This window comes from Arachis duranensis, chromosome 2 (assembly GCF_000817695.3).
Source record: "Arachis duranensis cultivar V14167 chromosome 2, aradu.V14167.gnm2.J7QH, whole genome shotgun sequence".
NCBI lineage: Eukaryota > Viridiplantae > Streptophyta > Magnoliopsida > Fabales > Fabaceae > Arachis > Arachis duranensis.
The window spans coordinates 78,155,242-78,164,520 of record NC_029773.3 but is presented as its reverse complement, the minus strand read 5'-3'; the positions used below and the strand labels follow the sequence as shown (position 1 = coordinate 78,164,520).

Sequence of the window (9,279 nt, the reverse complement as noted above, 5' to 3'; positions counted from 1 at the left end):
GACATGAATCAAAGACATTATTGCGCTAAAGCTAGGTCGTTGCCCGGAAGCAACGCGCCGTATGGCTCGAGTACGGTGTCAAAGCAAGAGCCGCTGCATCGGTGCCCGGATGTAGTGTTAAATGAGCAAGGGTTCTCGCGTTTTCGTGAACGGACGAGGGTAAATAAGCTAGTTCACAAAGAAAAAGGTAAAGGTCGAAGCGACAGAAGGTTGAGATTTGGGACATGGAGCATAGGCACTCTAACAGGAAAGTCCATGGAGGTGGTGGACACCATGACAAGGAGGAAGATTAACATTATGTGCCTACAAGAAACGAAATGGGTTGGTGCAAAGGCTAGGGAGTTGGATTCTTCTGGTTTCAAACTTTGGTATATAAGAAAGGTGAAGAATAGGAATGGAGTTGGAATAATTGTGGATAAGCAGTGGAAGAAGGACGTAGTGGATGTCAAGAGGGTAGGAGATCGGATCATCTCTATCAAACTTGTGGTGGAGGGAGGTGCTTTCCATGTGATTAGTGCCTATGCACCGCAAGTGGGTTCGGACGAACAACACAAGATAAGATTTTGGGAGGATCTAGAGAGTTTGGTTCAAGGCATACCTTTAGGAGATAAGATTTTCTTAGGAGGAGATTTAAATGGCCAAGTTAGGAGAGAAGTGACTGATTTAAATGGCTATGTTGGGAGAGAAGTGACTGGATATGGGAGTATTCACGGAGGCCATGGTTTCGGGGTGATCAATGCCGAGGGTAAAACCATTTTGGACTTTTCCTCAACTTTTGATCTTCTCATCCCAAATACATGTTTTAAAAAGAGAGATGAACATCTTATAACCTATAAGAGTGGTATGACAAGCTCTCAAATCGACTTCTTCTTATTGAGGAGAGTCGACCGGAAATTTTGCATTAACTGTAATATTATCCCGGGAGAGAGTTTGACAACACAACATAGGGTGCTCGTCATGGATTTTCGCATTGAGCAAAAGTTGAGGAAAAGACATCATACGAAGAACCCAAGGACGAGGTGGTGGCGAATGAAAGGTGAGGAACAAAGAAGCTTCCTAAGACAGGTAGGAGAAGAGGCAAAGTGGGATGGGAATGGAAGCGCGGAAGAGATGTGGAGGGAGATGGCAGAAGTTATTAGAAGAACAGCAAAGAAAGTTTTGGTGAATCTTAAGGAATAGGACCAAGAGACAAGGAGTCCTGGTGGTGGAATGCGAGTATACAAGAAAAGATAAAGATAAAAAGGGAATGCTTTAAAGAGTAGTCTTTATGCTGCAATGAAGATAACTGGGAAAAATATAAGGCGGCTAAGAAAGAGACAAAAGTGGCTGTAAGTGAAGCAAGAACAAGAGCATATGAGGGTCTCTACCAATCTTTGGGCACGAAAGAAGGAGAAAAAGGTATATATAGAATCGCAAAGAGCCGGAAAAGAAGAACGAGAGATTTGGATCATGTTAAGTGCATAAAGGATAAGGATGGAGAGGTGTTGGCTCAAGATGAGAAGATTAATGAAAGGTGGAATAGCTACTTCTACGAGTTATTTAATGAGGGACAGAAGACTCTTCCGAGCCTTGGTCGATTATGCACAAGGGAATAAGATCAAAACTTTGACTACTATCGAAGGATTCGAGACTTTGAGGTAAAAGAGGCTCTAAAGCAGATTAAAAATGGCAGGGCAGTAGGACCTGATAATATCCCGATTGAGGTTTGGAAGGGTCTTGGAGGAAAAGGCATCAACTGGTTAACCAAGCTTTTTAATGAGATTTTAAGGTCAAAGAAGATGCCTGATGAGCGGAGAAAGAGCACCTTGGTACCTATCTACAAGAATAAGGGGGATATACAAAGTTGCGAAAACTATAGAGGGATTAAGCTTATGAGTCATACTATGAAGTTATGGGAAAGGGTGATAGAACGGAGGTTGAGAAAAGAGACACAAGTAACAAAGAACCAATTTGGATTTATGCCAGGCAGATCTACCACTGAAGCGATATACCTATTAAGAAGGATGATGGAGAGGTATCGTAGTAATAAAAGGGATCTACACATGGTGTTTATTGATTTGGAAAAAACGTATGATAGGGTACCAAGGGAGGTCTTATGGAAGGTTTTAGAAAAGAGGAGAGTAAGGATCGCATATATTCGGCAATTAAAGACATGTATGATGGGGCCACAACTAGTGTGAAGACTCAAGGTGGTGTGACAGAGGAATTCTCTATTGGTATAGGATTACACCAGGGATCATCCTTAAGTCCATACCTTTTCACATTAGTCTTGGAAGTACTCACAGAGCACATCCAAGAACCTGTGCCATGGTGCATGCTTTTTGCCGATGATATCGTCCTTATGGGAGAGTCAAGGGAGGACCTAAATAAGAAGTTGGAGTTATGGAGAGAAGCGCTAGAAGTGTATGGTCTGCGCATAAGCCATAGCAAGACGGAATATATGGAATGTAAGTTCAGTCTGAGAAGGGAAAACCCCAATATAGAGGTGAAGATTGGTGAGAAGGGAAAACCCCAATATAGAGGTGAAGATTAGAGAAAACATCCTACGAAAAGTTAAAAGTTTTAAGTATCTTGGGTGCATCATACAGGATAATGGAGAGATTGAACATGATGTAAATCATAGGATCCAAGCAGGTCGGTCAAAATGGCAGAGTGCATCTGGTTTTATATGCGACAAAAAAGTGCCTTTAAAACTTAAAGGTAAATTCTATCACACCGCTATAAGACCGGCTATGCTGTATGGTACGGAGTGTTGGGCGGCTAAAGGGGAGCACGAACATAAGCTGAGTGTGGCAGAGATGAAGATGTTGAGATGGATGAGTGGTCATACGCGATTGGATAAAATAAGGAATGAAGATATAAGGGAGAGAGTTGGAGTAGCACCCATTGTGAAAAAGATGGTTGAATCGCGTCTCAGGTGGTTTGGACATGTGAGAAGAAGACCGATAGAACATCCAGTCAGGAGGGTGGATGAAATGGAAGATGGACAAAGGGCGAAAGGCAGAGGAAGACCTAAGAAGACCATCCATGAGGTGGTCAAACGAGATCTACATGTAAACGGTCTCTCTGTAGACATGATACATGACAGAGCACAATGGCGTCGTTTGATTCATGTAGCCGACCCCACTTAGTGGGACAAGGCTTTGTTGTTGTTGTTGTTGTTGTTGTTGTTGTTATTACAAAATAATCGTAAGCAATATTTATCAGATTAAGTACAATACATACATGACATGACGGGAAAATGAGAAAGAAAAAAGATTGACTATTGAAAAGGAACAAATAGTTCGTATTGCAGAATTACCAAACTCAGTAAACTTCTTCCTTGGAAAATGCATAAACTCTGCATACTCCCTCCCTTCATCAATCTTATGGAATTGAAAAGTGGTCACTAGATAAGCTAGTTCTCCAATTACAATAACAATATACAAAAGACAAAAGTATTAAGAAAACCACTACAGATCATTAAACATTATTGAGATAAATACATGTCACTATGACATGGTGAAATCAATCCAGCATACCATTCAGTACCAAAAAGCTGAATTAGTACTTTTCCTAACTTATTTATTGTTTGCTATGCCTAAAGTAAAAGAAAGAAAGAAATAATGAACCAAAAGACAAAGCAACATGCTACCTCCTTTGAACAAAGACATTGACATTTCTGTTGTCGCTGCCATCTCTTCGCAATGAAATTTCACTTGCCACATGCAATAAGGAGAAAACAACAGCCGGGATGAATTAAAGCAACCTGTTTCTTAATTTATCATAAATTTTGATGAATTGAAACATAGAGCTTAAGTAAAATATGACCAATGGGATAGTAGCATTTCTTGTAGCAAAGACAATAGAGGAAACATTACCCAAATTCATTCATGATGAAGCTCATCCACATACACATACATAGCCATTCTAGATATAGCTCAAATATTATGACCAGAAACAATAATCAAGAATAGGTTCAATCATCTCTGATATCCATGAATACAAGTACATGAGCGTCCATATAATCATAATCATACTTGGACATTGCCAAATGTCACAATTCAAAAAAACAATAAAAGTCATTACCAAGCAATTTAATAAAGTGGATCAATAAAACACCATAAGGTGAATCAAATTATTGAGAGAGAGAGAGAGAGAGAGAGAGAGAGAGAGAGAGAGGAGGAGGGAGGGAGGGAGGGAGGGAGAGGAGCAACTTAGGGAACCTTGTTGAGTGCAACGGGAACAACTTTGGAGCTGTCACGCAGGCGAGGGTGGACCGTGAAAACCTGGCACAGCAGGGCTTGGGCGTCGTCTTCGTTGAAGCAGAAGATGCCGATGTTCTTGCTGGTGGAGGCTCCAGCAATCAGCAAGAACTCCTCCCACGGGTTGTTGAGGGCGTACACGAGGAGGTCGTGGAGGAACATAAAATCGACAGGGAGTTGTGGAGGGGAGGCGATTCGAACAGAGCTTCATTTTCTTCTTGGCCAAAGACGAGCTTCGGAGAAAGAAGAGCAGAGAGGAGACGGACCAACAGAAACACCTCCTTTTTGTTCTTCTTTGTCCAGAACCCTAAACAAGATCAATACCGTTTTTTTTTTCATATATGTTTTTGTTTCAAACTTTTGATTTTTAAATTGTTTCAGATTTAAAAATGTAAAACTAAAGTTGATTTAGTTTTGACTAAATTAAAAGGATTAGAGTAGTTGTCCAATATAAGAAAAAGGGTATTTAAGTTTTTTTATAAAATTAAATAATTTTTTATCTTTTATTAAAGTACAAGAGTAATTTAGTAAAAGTATTGATATGATATATATTTAATAAAAGAAAAATTATTTATTGACGTGGAAAATATATCTACATGTCGTGTTTTAATTTGTCCACGTTTTTATCGTATCGATACATATGAATTTATGATCGTACCGAAGCAAACACCAAAAATATATTATTTACCAGTTTAAACACAAAGACAAAAATATACTGTTTTATGTATTTAGTTGTGTTTTCGACACCCATTAAGTACTAAAATGGATTAGTTTGTTTCCCGCAAAAACATGGTCAAAAAAGCTGTCGCTTTTGCAAAGAAGGATTCCGAAAACATGGCAGAAAAAATAGCACTTTCGCACAGCATATCTACAAAAATGTGGGTAAAAATTTCAAATTCATATTTGGATTTGAAGTTTGCGAAAACGAAATAGAAAGTTCGAATTTGATTTTTATGCAGTGCCTGTAAAAATGAAAGTCGTAACACGTTTCTGCTTAAATAAAAAAGAAAGCCTTAGATTAGTGATTCAAAGTACGCAAATTAATTTTATTATGGAAAGTGAGTTTGTGTAGGAGGCGGATATGGAGAGAAGGGGAGCTTTACCGGCCTGTGGTGTCAGCAAGACACTAATCGGACTGTGCGACTGGTATAAGAGAACTCGAACCGTGCGAGTTCCTCCTCCAAAAGCGGACCGTTCGAGTTGTCCTATCCCAAACCATGTGTCGTTGGCGTGGTACTCCCCACAGACGGTGCCCTGTTAACACTACCAACCCCCTCCATTGCATGCGTACCCAGGGACTTCACTTTTCTTTCCTTCCCAAATCTAGAAATGTTGATCGTCCGGAACTTCACATTGTAAAATATCTCAACTATTTTGATTATGTAAGTTTATTTGTTAAATTCTTTTTATATTTTAGAATTATATTTATTATTTTTAGAAATTTAATTATATTTATGGTTGTTAAACTGAAGAAGATATACGTGACTTATTGTATAATTTTATTGATAGAAATTTAGAAATAAATGTTTAAATAAGGTGTAAATGTAATTGGTTCTTGTTTAAAATTGTTTGTAATATAATAGATTATTAAAAAAAATAAGTTTTTAGAATTTTTTGGAATAATATTAAAAGTTATAATTAAGTAGTTATGGTTAATTGTAGAAATTTAGGAATATATGTTTAAATAATAGTTAGAAATATATATGTTTAAATGTAGTTAATTGTTGTTTAGAATTTTTTGTAATATAACAGATTAGAAATAAAAAAATAGTTGTTTAGATTTTTTGTAATAATATTAGACTTTCTGCTGATCATGCTAACTCTGATAAGCCAATCACACCCTGACCCGTACTGTGTACACTTTACATAAAATGTCAACGGTTCCGACTCATACACACGGTAGTCTACACTTCTTCGGAGGGTATGCTCCTTCATCGCCTTAATAACAACTTTCCTAGAACTGAATTTCATCCCCACGGCGAATTCATCATCTGCTACAATAGAAACTTCTGCCAGGACGGCAGCCATACCATAAGTATTTAATACACGATTGTTTAATGACCAAAATTAAAAGTAAATCAGTACTCACAACACCAATAATGATATAAATATGCTTTACATTACGTTGTTATCTCAATCTCAATAAAATAAAAATACAAACATATTAATACATACTGTTAATTAATACAAATTAACAAAACAACTAAAAATAAATACTAATCTCCTAAATAACTTCATAAATACTATAATAAACACTCGTTAATAAATCCTGATTAACTAAATAACTAAATAAATACAAATTAACTAAATAACTAAATAACTAAAAATAAATACTAATCGCCTAAATAACTAAAAATAAATACTATAACAACTACTCATTAACTTAATTAACTAAATAACTAAAAATATATACTAATCACTTAAATAACTTCATAAATACTATAATAAATACTCATTAATAAATCCTAATTAACTAAATAACTAAATAAATACAAATTAACTAAATAACTAAAAATAAATACCAATCGCCTAAATAACTTCATAAATACTATAATAAATATTATTAATAAATCCTAATTAACTAAATAAATAAATAAATACTGGTTCCTAAATACTAAATAACTCAAAATATTTTTACCTTAAACTTGACTAAATAAACTCTTTTACAAATGCTAATTGAGTACCTCCACTCATATAGTCCGAAAACTCCGAAGCATGCATGGCTTCCAAATCCATAACTCGCATAAAAGATGGCTCCTCAAATGGTACTTCATTCGCGAGTGCATTTGCCACGCCTGTCACATTCGGAGCCACAGTGCCGTCACCTTGATCTTCATTTCCGTCTGGACTAACAACTTCGTAATTGCTTTCGAACTCTTCCTCACTGTCACTATTGTAGTCTTCCCGTAAAATATTTTGGTCGGCCTCAGATTGTTCGAAATTAATGTATAACTCAATGAACGAGATTTGAGTACGACTTTCAATATACATTGAAAACATCTCTTGTATGCTCGCTTCGTCCATTATATATTTAGTTTGAAATTGAACAAATTCACCAAATACTGGTACGGGATATCTGTACAAAATACATGATATTTTTCTTGACATCCTCGAATCTATCTTCTCACAATCACACCTTTAAGCTCTTCAAATGAAATTGTGAAGGGAATAACAACATATAACGGATCTTCACAAACAAATTTTACTCCTTCCGACGTCTGCAACAAAATCTGACCAAAATAATACACTTTCAAAAGAACTCTATCATCCATTTCTCTCACTCACTTAAACAAAAACTGAAATTTCACTATCAACTTTCTTTTTTCCAACACAACCAGATCGACACTGGACCATGAGAAAGAAAAAGAGAAGTCGAAGAAGATGAAGAAGATTGGATCTGGTCGGCTGATTATGATTTACACACATTCGCATGTATATATATACACACACAACTCGGACCAAGCGAGTTGTTTACCCTAATTCAAAAAAAACATATAATAATGAAAACGGACCATCCGATTTCATTTTGTGAAAATAAAAAAAAAATTTATACTCATGCACAACTCGAACCCAACGCGTTGTTGAACTATTTCAAAAAAAATTTCTAATCAAAACGTACCCTCCGATTTCATTTACATAAAATAAAAAAATTATACATGCACAAATCGCAGGGTCCGATAAGCTTTATGTGAATTTCAGATCTTTCCTCCCTCCAAAACGGACCTTCTGATTTGCTAACAAAAATTTAAAAACAATGAAATCGGATGGTCCGACTTCTTAATACCAAATCTGAGAAAAAGCTGCCCCACATATTGGTATAGCACCTCTATGATCCATAACCCGGCACAACACATTCACATCTTTCATAACAAAAAAAAATCAGCCCTTCAAAGTACGGTGATATTATATGTGTTAGAAAATTATTTTAATTTTTTAATTTGTTTGTGGGAGATACATATATTAATTATAATCACAAATGATGTCATTTTAAATTAAATGACTTATATAATGGTGATTTTATTTATTGTTATAAATGGTAAATTGAATAAGTCATTATTACTTTTGATTTGGAATTAAATGAGAATAAAATCGGATATTATCTTTTTTTTTTATCTTTTAGATTTTAGATATATTATCTTTTAGACTTTAGATACTATTTTATTTGGACTTTAGGATTTAATGGGTGCCATACTCAAATATAAATAGTGCCTTCATGGTTTCGGTCCCCAATATATGAAAGCCGCCTTTGTTGCTCTTTCTCCATCAAAAGAGTTGTAATTCAGCCGCCTAGAATATAGAAGGCTTTGGTTGAAGAAGATCGAAAAAACCACAAGATCCAAATCTTTCCATCAATTTTTAATTTTTTATGAATAAAAATACACTTTCACATTATAATATATTTTTGGTGATTCAATATGGATAATATAAGTTAATAAAATTATTTATTCCAACAGCCATCTATATTTTAATCATCAAAATATTCAGTTTTATTTTCTCTGGGTCAATATATATATGCGTTCCATATTACATTATAATATTGCATATATAGAAATATACATGTATATGTATTAGATGTTGCGATTGTGTGCGATAGTATATATGTCTTAAGTATTGTTTCACATATATAAATATGTGGCCGTTTGGGTTACTTTATATATATATATAATCGTTTGTATATAGAAAAATTCTAAGGTGCTGAAGAAAAGATTCTTTAACACATGCGGTTTGCACGTGTTATGGCTGGATGCATTCTGCATGGCTCACTAGGAGCAGGTAGGTGCAGATACGATTTTCCGAATGACAGGTAATGAAAGTGACAGTGGACATTGATTAGTTGTTCTAATTGAAGTGTTAAAAATTTTAATTAAGTGTTTGAGTAGTGGGCCGCACGTAGAGTGTTAAATGGGTTGGTGTGGATCCAAATTTTTCACTTGATGGGCTTTGGATAGTAACCTTTAGTAGTATGAACGGATTGAGGTAGTTTGATTTTTATGATGAGGTGATTTGTGTTTTTTTTTTTTTTGGTGTTGATGTT

General features: G+C 35.5%; 1 pseudogene; it reads left to right on the top strand.

Moving 5' to 3' along the window:
* On the top strand, positions 1-3,171 carry LOC110277925 (uncharacterized; annotated as a pseudogene).
* The last annotated feature ends 6,108 nt before the right edge of the window (positions 3,172-9,279 follow it).